The following is a 24,607-nucleotide window of genomic DNA, read 5'->3' as shown; positions in this document are numbered from 1 at the left end:
AAGGGTTTTTGCTGGTTGAGATATGGTCAATTTTTTGAGACGGTTCCATGTGCTGCTGAGAAGAATGTATATTGTGCAGAAGTTGGATGAAATATTCTGTAGATATCAGCTAAGTCCATTTGAGCTATGGTGTGATTTAGATCTAGGATTTCTTTATTGATTTTTTGTTTGGATGAACTATCTGTTGGTGATAGGAGGGTATTAAAGTTTAGGGTGTCAGATTTTTGCTTCTTCCTGGCTTTTCTCTTTAATTGCTATTTCATCTTCATATTCTGAGATTCTGTCTTCTGCTTTTTCTAGTCTTCGGGAGTGGCCTTCCATTGTTTTTTGTATTTCTATTGCATTTTTTCTGAGTTTTTCCATAGCATGGGTCATTTCCTCTTTAATATTGTCAATTTTCATCCCTAATTCCCTTATCTCTCTATTTATGTGCTTTTTGTTTTACTTTGGTATTTATTTAGGGCTCCAATGAGTTCACCTATTTGTTTTTGTGTCTTCTCATATTCTTTTTTTTTTTTTGTTGTTGTTGTCTTGGAATTACTTGAGTGCCTCCTGTATGTTTTGGTTGACCTTATTTAGTATCTTCTCCATGAAATTCTCAGTGATTTCTTCTTTCAGTGTGTTCTTGTGGGCTTCGTTGCATTCCTTGGGATAGTCTAACTTTTTTTTTTGGGTCTGGAACTGGGTATCTGTTTTCTTCACTTCCCTCTGACTCTTGTACTAATTTATTTTTTGGGGGAGAATGGTTTCCAGCCTTTCCATCTTCCTATCATTCCATTCAGTGCTGGTACTCTTCCTGTTCTGTGTTTAATTAGTATTACCTAGCTTACAATAATAAAAGTAATGAAATCTAGAAGGAAGAGTAAGAAGAGAAAGAGAGAAAAGAAAGAAAAGAGAAAAAGAAGAAAAAAAATAGGACCAAAGAAATCGACAGGGAGAGATGGTGTACTAACCAACAGTGAACTAAACAAGCATTTAGAGAGAAAGAGAAAGTAGAAAAATAAATTAAAAAAATATAAAATAAAAAAAAGCCCTGGTTCAGGAGCAATGAAGTTTCCTCTTTAATATTGTTCTGGTGTTACTCCTTCAGCACCCAGTCCTGCTGTTGGTATTTAAGCAGTTGCTCTGTCAAAGTCTTGCCAGATGCCTGGGTCAGGAGACAGCTTTGTGAACCGCTATCTGACCTGTTTCATGCAGCAGCTCATCTTCCGCTTACTGCCAGCCACCTACTATTGCAGGCTTTCTTTACTAAAGGTTTATGTGGAGAGCAGCTTGTTGCTCCTCCTCCTTTCTCAGGTAGAGGGGCATGCCTGCCAACTACTAAGCTTTGCTTATTAAAAGTTCATGTGGAGACACCTCCTTGCTCCTTCCCCCTTCTCCAGTGTGTTCAGGGCACTCTGCTCCCTCTGCTACATGTCCTTTTTAGTTCCTTGTTTATTATTCAGCTTTTTTTGCAGGGTGGGGGTCAGTCTTTCTAGGGTGCTTTCCTGGTTTATCCCAGGGGTGGCTGTGGGAGTACTGCATGCTGCATCTCCCAAGCAGATTTGGAGCCAGCCTCTGCCAGTGTGGGAGCCCTCCTTCTTTCACAGTGTAATGTGGCATGGAGAAGCTTTTTGTGGACTGGGAGTTTGGGGTGTCAGATTTTTGCTTCTTCTTGGTGGTTTTTCTCTGCCAAGTGTGGCTCCAGCATCTCAGCAATATTTTTCATTTGCGGAGCTCACTCTGTCTGCTTCCTCCCTCTAGTCACCATCTTGGATCTCTTCCAATAGTTTTATTTTGACACTTCCATATATGCATATAATGAACTTTGGTTACACGTCTCTATTTTCCTTCCCCTTCCCTTTCCTATTTTCCTTTCCACATTCCCTAAGTCACTCTTTTACTTTCCTGTCTTTTCTCCTCTAAATTCCACCTACAAGAAAAAAATATTCAAAATTTACCTTTGTAAGAATGGCTAATTTCCCTCAACGTGATCATTGGTAGTTTCACTTTCCTGCAAATGACACCATTCCATTCTTTTTGGTGGTGCTAAGGCTGCATTGTGCATATATAAACCACATTGCCTCATCCATTCATCTGTTGACATGCAGTGAGGCAGAGTCCATGACCTGGCTCTTGTGAAGAGTGCTGCCGTAAGCATGGGTGTGTGGGTACCTCCACAGCAAGCTGTGTGTTTATCTCTTAAGGACAAACCCAGAAGTGCTTTCCCAGTGTCATATGAAAGTTCCATTTTAATTTTATTTAGGAATCTGCACTGATTTCCATAATGGTTAGAATAATTTGCATTCCCAACTGGGGTGTTTAAAGATACTCCATACGTTTTCTGTAAAGCCTGCTCCATTTTGTTCCCACAAGCATGTTCAAGGATTTTCTTTTATCCACATCTGAAATAATAATTACCCTGTATTTTTTTTCTGAAAGCCACTCTAACACTTGTCAGGTGATATCATAATGTGGTTATGATGTAAATTTTCCTCATTATTAGTGATGACACCAGGATTCAATTTACCTTAGACCATTGTGTGCTTGCTTTCTCTTTGAAGGGTATGTGTGTATGTGAATATGGTCAAAGGATTTTATACCCATGTATGAAAATCTGCTGAAATTATTTTATGAAGACAGAGAAAGCATGACAGGGAGTTTACAAATTTCATCAAGTATATTGTATACATGTTTATCACAATGAAACCTTGCATATGCTGATAAAATCTATACACAAAGAGAAAATAATGATTTTTGGTCCTAGAAATCAAACTCAGAGCCTTGTGCCTGCTGACATATGCTCTATCACTATTCCATACCCCAGCCCAGAAATCTTTCTTTAGAGAAATGTCTGTTCAGATCCTTTTCATTTCATGGACAATGTTAAGACTTGCATTGTGACTTACTTTTGATTATTAACATTTACTAGTACTGATTTTATACACTTATTCATGTTCTTTAGGTTATCTTTTTCATTTTGTTGATTTTTTCCCTCCAGAATGGTTGCTTTTAGTTTGATCCAGCCCTCACTTTTGGATATGTGTACTTTCTAACAATATTGTTTCATTCTGCCTAATTGCTATGTATCAGTGTTCCAGCATTACACCAAATGGTAGTGACAAGAGTGAGCATGCATTTTTTTTACCAGAAAATAAATCTTTATGGTTATCATGATTGAGTGTTATGTTGGGGGTATTTCACACATGGTCTTTATAATGCCCATCTGTCCCTAATTTTTGAGACAATTTTATCATTAAAGATGTTAGATGTTTCATTTTATCATTGAAAATCAAATCACAGTCTTCCCAATCTCAGCTTCCCAAGTATCTAGGATTCCAGGCATGAGTCAACATCACTTGGCAATATTAACTCTTTTAAATTCCTGAGTTATAGGTGGGATCATGGAGCTCTCACCTGACTCCTCAAAGGCAAGAATGAAGAAATGGTCTGTCCTCTTTTGAACATGATGTCATTCTGACTCAAGGACAGACACTGGAGCTCCAAAATGGCTCAAGATTGATATTCCAGCAATGGCCCCAAACAACTGACATTCATCTGCATGCATTTTATTCATATTAGGAAGCTTATGCATTTTACCTTTAAAACCACTGTGTGTACTGGCCTTCCATAGCTTTTGTATTCTCCCCAGCTCCTGTATCTCCCATGTTAGTGCTCCAAGGAAGTATGGTTAGTGACTTCCTTTGTATTTCTCATTGCCTTTTCTATAGTTCCAATGGATTCCTTCCCCCATTTATTCATTTTATTTCTATATGTGTTTATTCATTTTTCTTGAGAAATTCTAGTTGTCTATACATAATATGCCAAGTAATGCTATGATTTATGGGTACAATGTAGAATGATGAAATCAAGATAATAACATACTCATCAATTCAAAGATGCAACAATTCTTTGCTATAATAACCTTCTCAAATTAACTTTTAGCAAAATTGAAATATCCTGTTCCAAAAGAATGTAGTCTCTCATTTTGTTGACTGAATGTGACTGATGTAAAATCATTGTGGTTATTTTAAGTTACTCTCATGAGTTTTCTATACCTGGATAGCATGTTCTGTTTTGGAATGTCCCTGAGTGTTTCCCATAGTGTAACCTTTGTGTTCATCTGTATTTCAACTCCTGCTTTTCTTCCTTGAATGTGTAATGTTGAGTATGTTAATTTATTATGGCCCCAGATCAATGTCATCTTCCATTGTGGGTGGTTCACTTTTTCCTTTGCTATTTGTATTGGGTTGGTTCTTTTTTACCTAATCATATGCTCTGCAGGAGTTGGGGGTGTTTGTGTTTAGATGACAGCTGTGTACTTTATCCAAGCTTCTTTCCCTTTCAGAGAGAAGTATGAACTACACAAATACTAAAGAGAATTTTGGAATTGAACTTGATGTTAAAAGCACGAAAGTCTTTGGAATTCTAACAGTAGATGTGGAACAAGAGAGCTAACTGAAGAATTATGGTTCACAGTGAGAGTGAGACAGCCGACTTCTTGATGAATGTGAGCAAGATATGAGTGGTGTAAAAGTTAAAGGTGAATCTGAAACAGTCAATTGGCATAGTAAACATAAGATACATTTTCAAAATTGAGACCATGGCCACCACTGGTCATTCATAAAATGTCACAGTTTCAAACTAATGGAAGTCAGAAACCCAAACTACACACTTGCCAGTAAAATAAGTGAGATTATAGAAGAATGATGCTGTAATATTGTGGGGTATTCAATAAATAAATTTAATGCTGCTTCCTCACACTACATAAAGAGAATATCATTGATGTAATGGAGACTCAGGTTAAATAGAGACTTGTGGTGAGGAGAGAGAACACAGCATGGTAGGTTGAGATGCTCTCATGGAGTTGACCAGAATAACGTACACTTACATGGAATTCACAGTCTTCACTGAGGAACAAAGGACTGTATTTCAAGTGAGTGAAACAACTAGATTTCTGGAAGACTGTACCTCCAAATAAATGATAAAGTAAAATATTTCAAAATCCAATGACTATGTATGATAATTCATAATTAATCTTATTAATTTTAATGAGAATCTTAATGAATTGTTATTCTGAGTGTATTTAGGATCTGGTAATTCTGCTTCCTTAATTAGCACACAAAAATATTCTGATGAAAAGGTGGATTTTACATATGTTGCAATGGCCAGATACATGGACTCTTTGTTACATGGTGTTCATCAATCATGGTCTGAAAACACCTTGTTGTGAGGGATGTCCTGTGCACTGTGGAAAGTGTAGCACACATCTTGCCTCTACTTTCTGCAGGTGAGCAAGTTTACAGCATGCTATGAGACTAAAAATGCAAAAATAGTTCAGAACATTACTGGCCAAACTGCAGGTCTGGATAGGAGGCTATAATCCCCCCTTGGAGATTCTGTTTTTGATGTGTTTTTTGATCATTAGCTGTGTGATGCATCAAAACTGTAAAGAAGAAATTCAACTCTTCACATTTGTGTCTATGTGGTAGAAAAACACTAATATTCAGATTAAAAGTAAAATATAGTGTGATAGTCTAAGTGAAATTTCCTTATATCATGCAAATTTGTCTTTCACATAGGACAATATGTCCTGTGATTAACATATGCATTCACTTCATGGTGCTCACATTGAATTCCACCTGTTTCGACACATCTACTTCTGAACCCTAAGTTCTCAACAGTCCCCAGAATCCAATTTATTAAAGTGCCACATTGGGGCCTGAAATGCAAAAGATGTGGACATTTCACTATTCTTCTCTCCTTCTGATCTTCAATCATATTCTTCCTCAAGCTCCATTTTGAGAAAAAGTCATTTAATACAATCCATTTATTTTTCATTGGAAGCCTGATTTTCATAATAAGAGTGAAATAGTCCTAAAATTAATGTTTCTAAGTAGTACAATATTTGGGTTGTTCCTCATATTTCAGCTTTGTGTTTGCGTCATGGGAAACTTATTGCTGTTCATGTTATATATGTACCTTTTCTTATTTCGGCCTCATTTGAAGAAGCCCATAGATACAATTTTCATGCACCTGACCGTGGTCAACACATTGCCTATCATATTCAGGTTGATGCCAGACATCATGTCACCCTTGGAGTAAGACATTTTTTGGCTGGTCTAGGTTGTAATGTAGTTTTGTATCTATTCAGAATTACCCATGGCCTTTCCATCTGTACTACCTCTTTCTTGAGTGCATTTCAAGCCATCACTATCAGTCCCAGAAATTCAAAGTGGGCATGGCTTAAATCCCAACTGTCCATATGAATTTTTTCCTCTTTACTTTTCTTCTGGCTCATGAATATGCTGCTATATGTCTACATCACTGAAAATGTAATAGCTAAAACCAATGTCACTCTTGTTGGTCATGGGTATTCTCATGCATACTGTCAAGACAGACATTTTGGAAATGCCAATGCATGGTCATCATCGAGTATTATATTGACTCGAGATCTCCTGTTTGTGGTCCTCATGATGTGGACCAGCCTCTACATGGTGTGTCTCCTCTACAGACATCACAGGACAGCCCAGCATGTCCACAGCTCCAGCCTTCCTCTCAGACATACTCTGAAAACAAAGCCACCCACAGCATCCTTCTGCTTGTGAGTTGCTTTGTGTTCTTTTATTGCTCAAACAAGTTTGTAACCCTTTATGGTATTTTTATACATGAGAAAATTCCAAGATTGGAGGTTATTACTGGAATTCTGTCATCATGCTACCCAACCATCTGTCCTTTTTTTCTGAAGAAGAATAAAATTGTCTTCCTACTTACTTCTTTCCTTTCAATGCTGAGATTTATTTGTTCTCAATGAGCATTCAGTGGGTGATCTGACACCCAACAGTTTCTTAGCAACAGAAGAGTCTGATAATTTCAATGACAAAAGGAATCTCTGTTGGATTTAACTACTTGATACTTAATTAATGTGAGTTCAGACATGTTATAAATTTTAGATATTCATATTGTCTTAGAATTAATAAAAGTGTATACATATAAATATTAAGTACTTTTAATATCACAGGCTACAATTAGTGGTTGGACATATATTAGTTACCAAAATAAAAAAGCATAATAATTTATGGGACAGTGTAGGATATTCATATTTTTAGAATATTTAATAAAATTATAGAGGATGTGAATAATACCTGAGTGAATTCTAACAGAATACAAGTGATCATTTGAATAAAATAAGGAAGACAATTCAGGATCTAGAAATAAAGATGTAGAAACCCTAAAAATAGGTCAAAGTGAAACTTCTGATATGAAAATGTCAATAAGTCAATGAACAAACTCATTACAAAGCCTCTCCTATAGAATGGATCAAATTGAACAGACTGCTAGGTATTGAAAACAAGGTAGATATATTAGAATATACAGATAAAGGCACAAATAAAGAAATATGAATTACCATACATTACAGAGACATAGTCACAAAAACAACATGGTTGTGACATACACACACACACACACACACACACACACATAAAGAACAGGTGCATACATCAATTGGATAGAAAGAAAGTTCCAGAAATCAGTACACACAGCTCTAGTTATCTTGCTTTTGACAAAGGTCACAAAAATAAACTTTGAAAAACACACCCTCTTCAACAAATGGTGTTGGGGAAACTGGATATTCACATATAGAAGTCTAAAACTGGAAACTATCTCTTATCTTGTACCTAATAAATGAAAATGGGTCAACAACTAGATAAGACCTGAAACTGAATCTACTACAGAAAAATAAGTAAAAGACTTAGAGGTATTGGCACAGGGAAATCTTTCTGAATAGGAATCCATGTAAAAGCAAGAACTGACAAATTAAATTTCACTGATTATAAAGCTTGTGCACATGAAAGGAAACAATTACCAAAATGAAAAGACTGCCTGCATAATAGGAGAAAACATTTGCCAGCTGTTCATCTGACAAGGGCTTAATATCCAAGATGTGTAAAGAACTGGAAAAAGCAAGGACCAAAGTCTCAGCTTCTAAGAGACATAATGAACAAATGGGACTGCATCAAACTAAAGAAATTCTGCACAGCAAAGGAAACAGTCACTAGACTCAAGAGACAGCTCACAGAATGGGAGAAAATCTTTACCTGCTACTCCTTAGATACTAATTAGACAAGGGACTAATATAAAAAAACTCAACCCCCAAAGAATCAACATCCTAATGAAGAAAAGAGCACATGAATTAAACAAGGAATTCTCAAAGGAAGAGGTACAAATGGCCAGTAAATACATGAAGAACTTCTCAACTTCCCTTATCGCACAGATGTAAATCAACACAACACTCAGATTTCATCTTACCCCAGTTACAATGGCCATAATCAAGGAAAATAACAACAAGAAATGCTGGTGAGGATGTGGTGAAACAGGAGCACTTATGCACTGTTGGTAGGAATGCAAATTCGTACAACCACTATGGAAAGCAGTTTGGAGATTCCTGAAAAAGCTAAAGATAAAACTGTCAAATGATCCAATGATACCTCTTCTGGGCATCTACACAAAGGAATGTAAGTCAGGATACAATAGAGACATTTGTACAGTGAGGTTCATCACAGCACTATTCGTAATAACCAAGCTATGGAAATAAACCAGGTGCCCTACAACTGATGAATGGATCAAGAAATTATGGTATACATACACAATGGAGTTTTACTGAGTCATAAGGAATAATGACGTGTGGTTTGAATGTAAATGGATGCAATTGGAGGACATCACATTAAGTGAAATAAGCCAGGCTGAGAAAGACAAAGGCTGTGTTTTCTATCATACATGGATGATAGATCCAAAGTTAAGCATATACACAAAACCAAACATGATCATATAAAACTCAGATTTAGAACATGTTAGTTAGTTAGAACAGTGGAACTACTCTACGGAACTTGGGGAAAGAAGGAAAGGAAAAAAGAATGCTAGAACATCAGTATTGTCATAAAACAAAGTCTGTGAAGGTATAGGATATAAGGATGTTTACTGAGAGCTGATGGATATTAGGGGGTGGGAGGTAAAGGGGTAGGGTAGAGTAATGGAAGGGGTTGAATAGACCAAAGTAAAATATACCCACAGTGGGGATAAATTGAGAAACTCCTTTGAACATCAGATAAAATATTAATAACTAAAGACAGGACTGTAAAATAGGTAAAGTGGGGGGCACTAGTGAGAGAGGGGAGAGTAAATGAAGGAGACTGAGGTGAGATTTGGTTGATGGACTTCATATACCTATACGCAATAGAACAAATAAACCACTTGCAACTGCTTTAAGTGAAGTGGGGAGGGAGTGGAAGCAGAGAGACAATGGGGGCAATGTAACTAATGTAGAATATAAGCCTAATTATAATTCTCACTAGAATTCACCCCCTGCATAATGAATATATCACAATAAAAAATTAAAAAACACCCAAAGAACAAGCAATCAAATTAGTAAATGGGCAAATGAATTGAACAGACAATTCTCAAAAGAAGAAGTACATATGGCCAATAAATACATGAAGAAATGTTCAATCTGCCAATCAAAACCTCATAAGATTCCATGTCACCTCATCAGAATGGCTGTCATCAAGAAAACAAGGAACAAATGCTGGTGAGGATGTGGGAGGAAAAGGAACCCTTTTATACTGCTGTTAGGAATGTAAACTCATCAGCCAGTATGAAAATAAGTATGGAGGTTTCTCAAAAACTAAACTGAGCTATCATATGACCCGGCTAGCCCAATCTTAGGCATATTCCAGAAGGAATGCAAGTCAGCATACAGCAGAGATTCTTGTATACTCATGTTTATAGCAGCTCTATTAATAAGAGCCATTTTGTGGAATCAGCTTAGGTGACCATCAACAGATGAACAAATAATGAAATTGTGGCATATATACACTGTGGAGTATTACTCAGCCATAAAGAAGAATAAAAATAAGTCATTTGCAGGAAATGGAATGGAATTGGGGATATCATGTTTAGTGAAATAAGCCAGTCTCATAAAGACAAATATTGCATATTTTCTCTCATATGCAAAAGCTGGATCTAAAGAAAAATTTAGGAATGCATATAAATTAGGAGATATTTTGAGGGGAGAGATGGGAGAGGGAAAAAAGAAGGCAAGGGGGTAGAATATGATCAAAGTTCATTGTATTCATATATGAAAAGACCATAATGCAATCCATTTAAAATCATTTTATAAAGGGGATAAGAAAGAGAAACAGATGAATTGAGTAAGTTCCAAGTATACGATGTGCATCTATGCATGTATACAGCATACAATTAATGCAGCTAATAAAAGTGTGGAAAACACAAATTGTCCTTTATATTATGATTTCCTCCATCATTTCCTCTCTATCCTTCTGCGCTGTTACTCCTTGTTAGCAGTTAGAACAAGGCTCTCTATACATTTATCCACATGTCTCCCTTAAACATGAAACTCCTTGATGAATGCAATTTAACTTTCATTTTCCTTCATTTTCCAAACTCATTACATATTTGATCATTGGCCAACATTTCCTTCAAATGTACCCAACCACTAGTGCACAAATATTCAGTTATTTTACTGTTATCATGAATTTTTTTTCAGTGTACATACCTGGGTACCAGTACTTATATCAGGACACAAAGCCCCTTCATACCCCACACAGTCACTACCCCTGGGGCTGGCTACCTGCTAGGCTAAAAATATCACCTGCAGTCATTAACTTCAGCTTAAATTCCTGGCCATAAGTTCCATAGACTCTCTACTGAACTGTATCTGAGATTTCTCTCAGTTTGCAACAGGTTCAGCAACTCTAAGTGCAAAAATCAGAAGTCTAAAATGCTGCAATATCTGAAGTATTTTCATCACTGACAAGATACCATATTTTTGATTCCTGAAAAAAGCTGGACTTCAAATGCCATGTCCTGAATCACCCATTTCTGTTCTTAGGGCTTTATCCCTTCCAAGAGAGCAATGGAAGAGGGCCAGTTGGGTCTAAACCATAAATATCAGATAAAATTGATGACTCACCATTACACTGGGATTTCAATAAGCCAGTGCCATCAACACAGGGAATCTGCCCCCTGCCATTATGCCGAATCAGCTGTTCCTTGGAATGCTAGCAATAAAAGGGCAATGCAAGGTAGCAAACCAATGATGCCAAAGTTTGTGCTATGCAACCTATAAAATCTCCATCCATGCGGCAAGTAGTGCAGAAAAGGAGCACCACGGCAAGGCATAGTGCTCTGAGTCCAGCTGCCCAGCATTGGGTCTTCTAGGACAGCATTGTGGAGAGAGTTCGTATTATCTACGAGGAACCATGAAGGAGGGACGTGCCACTTGTTCATCCTATAACAGTGGACTTTCTGGTGAAGTGTTCTGAGAAACAGAGGCCCTACATGTCTAGTCTGGCTGCCAAAGGACATTTAACCTTGTTTGTAAGTTTATTTCTCCTATGTTCTTCTCTGTTTGTAAATTGATATCCTCAATAGCTTCATTTTTAGTCAGTTTCAATAAGCCTTATGTCATATATACTACATTTCAGTGTTTTCTTGAGTCTTTCAACAACTCAGTGTATTGCCTGAGGACAGCTCTGTTGAGGACGCTACACCACAAGGGGAAAATTCTGTGTCTGACCTCGTGTGATGCGTGGCAGTCAAAACACAGGCTTCCTGAAATACTGTATGCAATCAACTTTAGGCTATGCATATAAGGAGTACCAAAACCAAATGAGTTTTGTGTTTATATGGGTCTTACATACAATATAACTCATTATTAAATATATATATATGTTCTAAAGTGTGAAAAAACCTGAAATCTAGACCAATTCATGGGTCATTCCCAAGTGTTTCAGGATAAGGGATCCTCAGCCTCTACTGCTGAATTGTTCAATGCTGTGCCTGTGGTAGACACTGAGATCATGCTGAAGCCTGTCATTGTGCTCTGGCTGCTGAGCTTTCAAAGGTGTCACCACTCTCTTGAATCTGTTTTCTGGTGTTCACGTGCAGAGCTGGTCCTGAGGCACCAGTCCTGTGGATGAAGAGAAGTACGTCATACTTGGAAGCAGAGACAAGCTGAATTGTCCATCCTCTGCTGAGCTAACAGGAGAGCACCTCTTTGTCCCTACCCATGATGAGAACCTAGACCCTCTCTGCTACATAGTAAAAACCACACAAAAACAAAAGCACAGAAAAAGTAAAACTTGTAGAGGTATTTACAAATAACCGTAATATTGGATTAATAAGAAATCCAGTGTTGGTATGTTGTGCAAAAAGAAATTATTGTGAGCCTGTCAAGCATGGGAGAAACCCCACTGGGTCACTCCCATAACTTGGAGTAATGTAGCACAGTACCATCTTGACAGAGGGCCTATTGTTTGTGATTGAGCTCCTCTGGGACCTGAAAACAATGTACAATCACAAGTCTGGGAGCCTGGGGACAGCCTGCCATAGATTCTTGTTTTGGGGGTGGCCATGTGAAAAGCAGGTGAGGAGAGGGGTAGAGACAGTTGTAGAATCACTGACAAGTTAAGTAGCAGGGGCCTGAGTTGTGATGGGAATGGAGGTCAGTGGTCTTGCCTCTTTTATTGAGGAATATGCAGTGACTGAGAACAGGAGCATAAGCCATGGCCAGCAGGTTGCTTGGCCTGTGGCACTGCCTTCTGCCTCCACTGCTTTGCTGATGAGCAGGACTGAGAATTCGACTCCAGATACAGCAAATTTCTAAGTCTCCCCAGCCTCCCTCCTACACTTGGTTTTCTTCTGGTTGAGGACTGAAATCATTGAGACCCCCTGACAGGCACAGTGCCTGGATCCCTTGTTTTCCTCTCCAATGCACATCTCAATGCTCTATTTGTTTCTCTTACTCTCTGGTGCAGGTGATGGACTCCCCTGGGCTTGAGCATTTGCAGACCCTGGATATACAAGCAGATTGGTCTCTGGAATGAGGGGGAACCTGCCTGGGCTGCCTCCATGTCATGTCAAGCTCACTGGGCCCCATAGCAGATTTTCATATGTAAAGAAGGGAAGGTTCTAAAGTGAAAGCAGCCCAGAGCTGACACCTGAGCATGAAGGTGTTCACACACCACAGCACCACACAGCCCTCAGCCCTCACAGCACCAGCCTGAACACAGTAGGAACTACAGTGGACTCCACCCAAGACTCACCACCACCCCTCTACCTGGCACACCATAATCTCAGAGGAACAGAAGAAAGTGTCTAATTCTTTGTCACTTATTTTTTTTCTTCTCACTGTATTTCAGTATTGTTTTTACTTTATTTTAAAATCTTTTATGTTGCTATTTTTACTCCTCTGTTATGTTTGCATCCTTTTTCTGTATTTTGTAATTGGATTTAAAAAAAATCTCTTCTTTTCTGTTCTTCACATTTTTATTCTAGTATCATTTTGTTGCTTTACTATTATTCCACCTTTCTCCTTTCCCCTCCATTCCCTCTCTTTCACTCTAATTACTTTTACCTGAGTTGATGTTTATCAGTGTCTATGAATGGAGAAGTTGTTTCATTGTCATATTTCCACACATGCACATGATGTAATTTAATCAAATTTACCCCCCTGTTACTCTTTTGAACCCTTAGAAAATATTTATTAACAGGTTTCATTATTTTATTTTAAAATGCACATAAATCACATTAGTCATGTTTACCCTCCATCACCCTCTCCTTTTGCCATTCCTGAGTTTCCCTATATTTTCATGTAGTAGTTTCAAAGTTTCATTAAAATCCTAGATCCAGTTTAAATTTATTTTTGTATGGGGTGAGTTTTGAGAGTCCACTTACAGTCTTTTGTAAGTTAATAACCACTTTTATAGCACGACTGGCTGAAGAGACTCTTTTTTATCCAATGCATGTTTTTGACTCCTTTGTCAAGAATCAGATGACTGTAGTTGTGTGAGAATATTTCTATGTCTTCTCTTCTCCTCCATTTGTCTTCATGTCTATTTTTACCATATTTTTTTTTACTGTCTCTGTATTTTTATCAGCACATTTTAATTGTACCATGGATTTCCTTTTGATATGTTCATAAATGCATATGGCACACAACTGACCCCTCCATAACGCTTCTTATCACTTCTCCACCTTACTTTTTAATAATTTTAATGGACTTCATTTTCTATTTGCGTACATGCATGTAGAGCACATCGATCATTTCACCTGCATCACCCTCTCATTTGCTTTCATATCCTATTTCTTTTTAGGTTTAGATATGATATTTGAAAGAAAACAATGTGATATTTGTCTTTCTGAGTCTGCTTATATTAAAGAGATATAAAAATTCAGAACCTTTTTTTCCCCAATCTAAGCCAAAACTTTGACTATAAGACTTTTCCTATGATGGTCTCCCACCAAAACATAGTCAGCAAACTAAGAAGTGGACGGGCCCTTGTCCAGAGCCTGTTTACTGCGGGATACAAGACCTCCTGAATTGAGTTTATGTTTTCAGAGTGGTAGTGTTGCAGGAGTTTGCAAGAGATATGGGACTCTTGAGGCAATTAGCAGGAAGTAACATTTTATTGTGCCAGCATAGACTCAGTGAACTCATGTCCAAAGGCTGAGCCCCGAGAACAAAGGGGTCTGACCTTATAGACCCTTGCAAGCAGGTTACAGAAGCAAAAAGCAAGGTCTAATCCATATATGCTAATATTTAATTTTATTGGATACTTTATCCTACTGCTATGTGACTTTCCCCTCCCTGGTGCTATGTGACCTTCCTCATGTTCAGATTTCTCAGATTTTATCTCTTTGCTCTGCCATCCCTACCTCCCTGCTACTTTCTCAGGACTCAGGACTAGTCTGTTTTCTTCTGATCCTCCTCCCTGCTACATTATTCCCCCCTTTGATGCTTAGACCCACTTAGGGTCAAAGAGCATCATCTTAATTTAGGGGTTTGTATTTTTAAAACATTATTATATGTAAGGCCCTTTGTCATCCTTTTCCCAAGTCCATTGGTCTCCTATGTTGGTCCCCCCACAAACATAGCATGATGTGACATTTATTGTCTGGGCTATAGACTCAACCAGTGAGAGGAACAAATTTTTAGCTTTGGCAGAGATGAAAAATTCATTTTTCATTTCCTTATAAAAGGAGTGAAACACTTGGTATGAGGAACTCTCAAGGGTAACTGTTACTAATTTGAGGTATATCAGACTCTCAGGGTTAAGCCCCTTTTTAATCTGTTTTTCTACTAATTACTTTTCCCCATGTTTAATCAGATGGCTTGAGTACAGTGGAATTTACAGGGTTACAGTTGCCACAGGTGTAGTTAGGGGCAGCTTTCCCTTGTGAAGGATGGCTGTGTGTTTTGTCCTTTGTTAAGCCAGATCAGTAACAATAAATAGTAATTATGCATTGTGCTCAAAAGAGATAGAACAGAGCAAATAAAAACCTTTTACCATGAGACTAATCAGTGGGGGCAGTTTCTTCCAAACCTATGGTGAAGACTAGGGTGAGAACTACAACAGCAGATACAGACAAGGGGTGGCAATGCATTACTGTGAAATAACTGGTGTAAAAAACAGCCTGTTTGTCCTGTTGGAGAGCTGACTCCTCACGCTTCTTCCATGCATAGACTAGTCAGCTTTCAGGATGACTAGAGCAGGGCTGTCATCTTGTTGTTCTTGGTCCTCCATTGTTTCCTGGGAAGCAGAGTCTTGCCGAGGGAGGTAAGGTGCTCAGGTTCCAGAGGGTGATCCTACACAGTGAAGCTGGATCAGGGATTCATCCCACTCGAGAGAAGCTGGCTTGACTTGACTGAGGTGGATCCAATGAGCAATCACTGCTACTTTAACTATGGTGGGAGTAGACAAGATAACAACAAAAGGGCCCCCCAATGGGGTTTTAATGGTTGAACATTTTAGTTTTTTTTGAATACAATCACCTTAGCAACAATATACTGTTAGTATATATGTCCAAGAAAGCCCATAGTTGAAGAAAGTTAAAGCCACCCATCTTTAAATATCAAAGGACATGTTTAGAGCCAGTAAAAATAGTTATCTTGTCTATTTTAGTAGAAGATCCTGTCTAAAAATATGAGTTTGTGTCTGGAAGAGCTTTAATGCCAGATAGCCACACATGCATAAGAACCATTTCTTCAATCCTCTTGGCCTTGATTATTTTTGAGAGGTCTGGCACCAGTAACTCCATTGGAACTTTTATGGGATTCTCCCCTTGTCTCCAAGCTGCTTGTCTCTGAGCAGTTCTCTTCTGAAGATCTGTCTTCCCTTCAAGTACTAACCAGGCCCGACCCTGCTTAGCTTCTGAGATCAGATGAGATCAGGCACACTCAGGGTGGTATGGATGTAGAATGAAGATCTTTCTTGATTGGTTGCTTTTTCCTGGATTTTGTTTGCTTGTTTTTGGTCCCATGCTGGGGGTAATAACAAGCAGATCAGGTGGGAGTCAGTGCCAACTAGACCCTTTTGGCCAAATTTAAGCAACAAAGAGACTTAGAAGGAGTGGCTCTTAGGCAGTGGCCTTCTAGATAAGGACAATACAAAACAAAATCTAATAAAAGAAGATGTCTAAAAAGCTAACCTGGTTGACACATAAGTAGTTATTAGAGTCATTTTTTATGGACTTGATTATAATGTCCCAGAAGGATCAGAACTGTAATAACAAAAACTTAAAAGAGTCCTGGTTAAAATTCTGATGGACAATTTAGCAACTAACAAACAGCATATCAGTACCACTAACCTTTTGTTACCATGTTTATCTAAAGTTTGTATTTTAGAAGACTTGATATACTTGAAAAACATAAATATAGGAACAAGCAATAGCATCACAGCTTTACAGAGGTTATATATACTAGTTTACTTGCTGCTCTTGAAGTAAGATCTTAGATTTTTTTCATCATTTGGTGGGGGGGGAACAGTGTCAGTGACCCCATATAGCCTAGTCACAGACACATATAGGATACCAACAGTATTAGAATCTTCCAAGACAACAGTTGTTTAACCATGAGGTCATCTAGAAAGCTTTATATACATGGTTAAAAAATAAGAGGTATGGAAGAGGTAGAAAGACTGTTCAAACACCAGTTCAGGGTTTATTATTTAGGCAGGAGCCCTGTGGAGTAATACCCCAGCAAGAGAGCTAGAGCCCATTGCCATACACAGGCTTGGTCTGGATACAGAGAGCTAGTGGAAAAGTACCAGGAAGGTCACTAAGGGATATTGTTACTGGGTAACCAAGAAAGGTAAGTTGTAGTTAGGTCACTGTCTGCCCAACTGTCCTTAGCATCTATCCTGGGAGATAAAGTAAGCCATCTGCAAGGTGGAGGAGTCTAGTCCTAACATGGCTGTCCTTATTGTTAACCCCAACATAAACCAACTCTTAAATGAGCATGACTCAGTTAACTTAATAGTCAAAACCCCAATAAAATCACCAGAGAACACAGGTAAATATTTATGGGGACTAAGTGTGGAGTTAGGAAACATAGTGACCAAGAATCATGGCTCAGATGTTCTAAGGTATCACATTCTAGATGGTTGGCATTAACATATGGCTCAGGAGATTCCAAGATGGTGACTGGAGGGAGGAAGCAGAAAGCATGCTTCCTAAAGTAAAATCTTAGAGAGATGCTGGAGATACGCCTGGCAGGAAATACCACCAAGAAGAGGCAAAACTCCTACTCCTCCACACCCCCAGCCCACGCATAGCATCTCCACTCCACATTAAATGGAGAAACCAGGAGGGCTCCTGTGCTACAAGACTCCAGCTCCCAGACTGCTTGGGAAGATGCAGACCACCAGGTAAGCTAAGCAGCACACAGTAAATCAGCATAGTCCCCTGGACAGACTGACCCCCACCCAGGGAAAAAAGAGGAAAAAACCAATCTGAATAATAAACAAGTAGCTGAAACAAAAAGATATTTAGCAAAGAGGGTGGGGTGCCCTGAGCTCTGGAGTGTGGGAGAAGGGCAATTCCCACTTGAACTGTAAATAAATAAGCTGGCAGGAGAAGGCATTTGCGGCAGCACCTCCCCACCAGTGTGCTTGGAGAGGGGAATGCTTGTGAAAGTGGCTAAAGCATACCATGCTTTACAGGAGACTGGGAGAAAGGCACTCCTTCACATGATCTGTAAATTAACAAACTGGTGCTAGAAGGCAGGAGCAGCAGCACCTCCCCCAGTGTGCCAGGAGAGGGGAAGGCCTGTAAAAGAGGCTAAAGCATAACATGCTCCACAGAAGAGTGGGGAGGGACACCTCCCCACGTGAACTCTAAATAGTAAGAAAATGACTGCAATTCTAACATGCTGGTAGGGCTGCATATTGGAGAAAACAAAAGGGGAATGCAGCCAGGAGAACTCTAAACAAACAAAGCCTGTGGGGTGAGGTGAGTGTAAAGTTCATTCCTGAGATCTGCATAAATAAAGCCTGCAGTAGCAGAAGGCTGACAGTAGGTGGCAAGTGAGCCACAGCCCCAGATAGACATTCACAAAGCTGTTGCCAGACTCTTTGTTGTTGTTGTTCTTTTCATCCTTTGATGAGACACGACAGAACTAGGACTGAATGCTGAAGGACTAACTGAAAGTGTATCACATTTAAATTTGGGATTTGTTTTGTTGTGTTTTGGTTTTTAGTTTTTGTTTGTTTGTTTGTTTTGTTTTTTCCCCCTTTGATGAGACAACAACAGAAGTTCTTCCCAGTCACAAACACCAGGACTGGAGGATGAAGGACTAACACCAGAATTATTAAGACTGAAACTTTATTGCATTTGAACTTGGGGATTTTCTTTTATTTTTGTTTTTCTTTTTCCCTTTTACTATCCTCTCGCTGTCTCTCTAATGCCTGTATAGCTCCCCATTGATTAGTACACTACCTCTCCCTGTTCATTTCATTGGCTCTTTGTGTGTGTGTGTGTGTGTGTGTGTTTGTTTGTTTTGGGTTTGTTTTTGCTTTTTCTTTACCTTCTTCGCTTTCCCTCTTCTTTCACCCTTCCACTCTAGAAATCACCATTGTTATTATTAAAAGCTAGATAATATGGAATTACACACAGTACAGGGACAGTAATAATAGCAAGGGCAATGATGGGAAGATGGAATAAAGAGGGAAACCACTTTCCCCCCAGTAATAAATCAGTACAAGAACCAGAGGGAAATGAAGAAAACAGATACCAAGATCCAGACTCCAACAAAACGAAGATAAACTATGCCAAAGAACCCAATGAAACCCACAAGAACAATCTTAAAGAAGAATTCCTGCAAGTAATCAATGAGAATTTTATAGAGATGATACTGGATATGGTCAACCAAAATGTACAGGAGATACTCAAGAAATTCCAAGACAACAAAAATAGAGAATTTGAAAAAGCACAAGAAGAAATAAAAGAAACCATAGAAGCACTGTGTAAACACCAGGTTGAAACAAAGAACACAATTAATAAAGAGATATATGAACTCAGAATGAAAAAAGACAATATAAAAGAGGAAGAAACTCAGGATATAGAAAACCTCAGAAAAAAGAATGAAACAGAAATGCAAAACAAAATGGAAGGCCAATACAGCAGAATAGAACAAGCAGAAGACAGAATCTCAGAACTCAAAGACGAAATGGTAATTAAAGTAAAAACAGAAGAACTATTAGTTAAACAACTGAAGACCTGTGAAAAAATGCAAGAACTTACTGACTCCACCAAAAGACCAAACCTGAGAATCATGGGCATTGAAGAAGGAGAAGAGGTGCAAGCAAAAGGAATGTGTAATATATGCAACAAAATAGTAACAGTAAATTTCCCACATCTAGAGAAATTTATGCCCATACAGGTGCAGGAAGCTTCCAGAACACCAAACACACCTGACCAAAATAGAACTACCCCATGGCATATTATTATTAAAACAACAAGTACAGAGACTTGAGAAAGAATATTGAAGACTGTAAGAGAGAAAAAACAAATAACATGCAAAGGTAAACCCATCAAAATCACAGCAGACTTCTAAACAGAAACATTAAAAGCAAGAAGAGATTGGGGTGAGGTCTTCTGGGCACTGAATGAAAATAACTTCAATCCTAGGATACTCTACCCAGCAAAATTATCATTCAAAATAGATCGAGCAATAAGTCTTCCATGATAAACAGAAACTAAAACAATATATGACCACAAAGCCACCACTACAAAAGATTCCTCAAGGGATTCTGCACACAGAAAGTGAAACCCAAAATCACCATGAAAAGGCAGGCAGTACCAAACTACAGGAAAAGAAAGAGCAAAAAATTAGAGAGTAACATCGATTTAGGTACACACTATCAAACCCTCAAACAACTAAGACAACTAAATGACAGGAATCACCACATATTTGTCAATACTAACACTTAATGTTAACGGACTTAATTCCCTTATCAAAAGGCACCATTTGACAAACTGGATTAAAAAGGAAGATCCAACAATTTTTTGCTTACAAGAGACCCATATCATCAATAGAAATAAGCATAGACCTAGGGTGAAAGGCTAGAAGAAAATTTACCAGGCCAATGGCTCCAGAAAACTTTGCAGGAGTAGCAATACTTATCCTGCAAAGAAGACTTCAAACATACATTGATCAAAAGAGATAAGGAGGACATTCCATATAAAAAGAGGGGAAATAACACCTAAAGTAAATAATAATTATCAACCTATATGCACCCAATGTCAACGCATCCAATTTCATCAAACATACCCTGAAGGACCTAAAAGCATATATTAACTCCAACACAGGGGTCGTGGGAGACTTTAGCACCCCACTATCATCAATAAATAGGTCATCCAAACAAAAAAATCAATAAAGAAATCCTAGATCTAAAATATACCATAGATCAAATGGACCTAGTGGATGTCTACAAACATTTCATCCAACTTCTACACAATATACATTCTTCTCAGCAGCTCACGGAACCTTCTCCAAAATAGATCATATCCTAGGGCACAAAGCAAGCCTCAGCAAATATAAGAAAATAGAAATTAAACCATGCATTCTATCTGATCACAGTGCAATAAAAATATAACTCAACAACAAAAATAAAGACAAAAACCATGCAAACAATTGGAAGCTGAACAACATATTTTCAATGACAAATGGGTCATTGATGAAATAAAAAAGAACATTAAATCTTCCTGGAAGTTAATGGAAATGAAAATGCAACCTACCAGAACCTATGGGACACAGCAAAGGCATTCCTGAGAGGAAAGTTTATAGCCATGAGGACATATATTAAAAAGACTGAAAGATCCCAAATCAATGACCTAATGATACATCTCAAACTCCTAGAAAAACAAGAACAAGCAAATCCCAAAACAAATAGAAGGAGAGAAATAATAAAAATAAGAACTGAAATCCATGAAATAGAAACAAAAAAAAAAAACCATACAAAGAATTAATGAAACAAAAAGTTTGTTCTTTGAAATAATAAATAAGATTGATAGACCCCTGGCAAACCTGACTAAAATGAGGCAAGAAAAAAAACCCAAATTAGTAATATCAGAAATGCAAAAGGGGGGATAACAACAAACACTGTGGAAGTCCAGGAAATCATCAGAGAACTTTGAGAACCTATAATCAAATAATTTGAAAATCTTGAAGAAATGTACAGATTTCTAGATACTTATGATCATCCAAATGTGAACCAAGAGGACATTAAACACCTGAATAGATCTATAACACAAAATGAAATTGAAGCAGCAATCAAGAGTTTCCCCAAAAAGAAAAGTCCAGGACCTGATGGATTCTCTGCTGAATTCTATCAGACCTTTAAAGAAGAACTGATACCAATCTTCCTTAAACTGTACCATGAAATAGAAAGGAAGGAAAACTGCCTAACACATTTTATGAAGCCAGTATTGTACTTATCCCCAAACCAGGCAAATACACCTCCAAAAATGAGAACTACAGGCCAATCTCCTTAATGAACATTGATGCAAAAATCCTCAATAAAATAATGGCAAATCGAATTCAACAACACATCAAAAAGATTATTCACCACGACCCAGTAGGCTTCATCCCAGGAATGCAGGGGTGATTAAACATATGAAAATCAATAAATGTAATTAACCACATTAACAGAAGCAAAGACAAAACCACTTGATCATCTCAATAGGTGCAGAAAATGCCTTTGATAAGATCCAACACCATTTCATGATAAAAGCTCTAAGAAAACTAGGAATAGAAGGAAAGTACCTCAATATTATAAAAGCTATATATGACAAACCTACAGCCAGCATTATACTTAATGGAGAAAAACTGAAACTTTCCCCTCTAAAATCAGGAACCAGACAAGGATGCCCACGATCTCCACTCCTATTCAACATAGTACTGGAATTCCTAGCCAGAGCAATTAGGCAAGAAGAAGGAATAAAAGGAATACAAAAAGGTAAAGAAACTGTCAAAATATCCCTATTTGCAGATGATATGATCTTATACCTTAAAGACCCAAAAAACTCTACTCAAAATCTCCTAGACACCATCAATAGCTATACCAAGGTAGCAGGATACAAAATCAACATAGAAAAATCATTAGCATTTCTATACACTAATAATGAAGAAACTGAGAAAGAAAACATGAAAACAATTCCATTTACAATAGCCTCAAAAAATCAAATACCTAGGTGTAAACCTAACAAAGGATGTGAATGACCTCCACAAGGATAACTAAAAATTCTGAAGAAAGAGACTGATGAAGACTATAGAAAGTGGAGATATCTCCCATGCTCATGGATTGGTAGAATCAACATAGTCAAAACGTCTATACTCCCAAAAGCAATCTATCACTGACAAATGGATTAAGAGTATGTGGTATTTATACACAATGTAATTTTATGAAGCCATGTAGAAGAATGAAATGTTATCATTCCCAAGTAAATGGATGGAACTGGAGAACATAATTCTTAGTGATGTTAGCCTGGCCCAAAAGACCAAAATTGTATGTTCTCTCTCATATGCGGACATTAGATCAAGGGCACACACATCAAGGGGATTGGACTTTGATCACATGATAAAGTGAGAGCACACTTGGAGGATAGTAAGACACCCAAAAAAACTAGATAGCATTTGTTGCCTTCAATGCAGAGAAACTAATGCAGATACTTTGAGGCAATAGGAGCAGGGGACCAGGAACTAGAGAAAAGGTTAGTTCAAGAAGAATTAATTTAGAAGGTAACACACATGCATAGGAAAGCAATGCAAGTCAACTCCCTGTATAGCTATCCTTATCTCAACTAGCAAAAACCCTTGGTCCTTCCTATTATTGCTTATACTCTCTCTTCAACAAAATTAGAGATAAGGGCAAAATAGTTTCTGCCAGGTAGTGAGGGGTTGGGGGGGAGAGGGTTGGGGTGGGGTGTAAGGGACAGGGCTGGGGAAAAGGGGAAAAATGACCCAAACATTGTATGCCCATATAAGTAAAATAAAAAAAGAAAAGAAACCATATGCTTACACAGCAACAACCCACCAACCTGTAGTTAATGGAGTCCCCTTAACATAACAGGCCCAATTTGGCCATTCCAGGGCAAAAATTTCCTCCACCTGCCATGTGGAAGGAGTAGGACTAACATCTGCACTCTGTTGAGTTCAGTAGAACCTGGAGGTCTTGGCTTCCAGTGTAGTGCTCCTTTTTGAGTTTTTTTTACTCCTATCTGGAGGGTGCACTTTGGCTTTACATAAGTAAATTTGTCATAACCCTTATATCAGTGCAGCTTGCACCTCATCTCCTTCTTCAATGCCCATGATTCTCAGGTTTGGTCTTTTGATACAGTCAGTGAGTTCTTTTTTCTTTTCACAGGTCTTGAGTTGTTTAACTAATAGTTTTTCATTTAATTGTCATTTCATCTTCAAGTTCTGAGATTCTGTCTTATGTTTGTTCTATTCTGCTGCAATGGCCTTCCATTTTGTTTTGTATTTCTGTTTCATTCTCTTTTATGAGGTTTTCCATATCCTTGGTTACTTCTTTAACATTGTCAATTTTTGCCCATAATTAATTTTTCTTTCTGCTTATGGTGATCTTTGTTTCAGTTTGGTGTTTGTTTAGGTCTCCTATGAATTCGTTTATTTGTTTCTGTGTTTTCTGATATTCTTGAGTTTTGTTGTCTCGGAATTTCTTGAGTGCCTCCTTTATGTTTTGTTTGACCATGTCTAGTAGCATCTCTATGAAATTCTCATTAATTACTTGTAGAATTTATTCTTTCAGGTTGTTCTTGTGGTCTTCGTTGGGTTCCTTGGTATAGTTTATCCTTGTTTTATTGGAGTCTGGATCTGGGTTTCCATTTTCTTCATTTCACTCTAAATCCTGTACTATTTTATGTTTGGGGGGAGACAGGTTTCTATCCCTTTTTCTTCTTCCCATCTCTCCACTTAGTACTGTTTAATTGTGTTCTTGATAATCTAGTTGGTGGTTTCAGTCACCTGTGGTCTTTCCTTTGGTTTAATTTATTTTGTGACTTTATTGGGTTTTTAGTTTAGTGTGTGTGTTCTATTTCTGTTCATGCTCTGGTGTAATTTAGTATTAACTAATTCACAATAGTAAAACTAACAAAACAAAACAAAAAGCCCCAAGGAAATCAATGGGGAGAGATGAACAAACAAACAAGAAACAAGTCCATCAAACAAACAAACACACAAAAAACCTCCAAGTTCAGTAACAATAGAATTTCAGTCTTAGTTTAAGTTCTTCTGTTACTCCTCCAGCAT

The 24,607-nt window shown here is 37.9% G+C and overlaps 1 pseudogene; it reads left to right on the top strand.

Moving 5' to 3' along the window:
* The first annotated feature begins 1,143 nt into the window (after positions 1-1,143).
* On the top strand, positions 1,144-6,793 carry LOC109675547 (vomeronasal type-1 receptor 4-like; annotated as a pseudogene).
* The last annotated feature ends 17,814 nt before the right edge of the window (positions 6,794-24,607 follow it).

Source organism: Castor canadensis, chromosome 16 (genome assembly GCF_047511655.1).
Source record: "Castor canadensis chromosome 16, mCasCan1.hap1v2, whole genome shotgun sequence".
Taxonomy (NCBI): Eukaryota; Metazoa; Chordata; class Mammalia; order Rodentia; family Castoridae; genus Castor; species Castor canadensis.
Note: the sequence above shows the minus strand (reverse complement) of the source record. Positions and strands in the feature narration are given on the sequence as shown.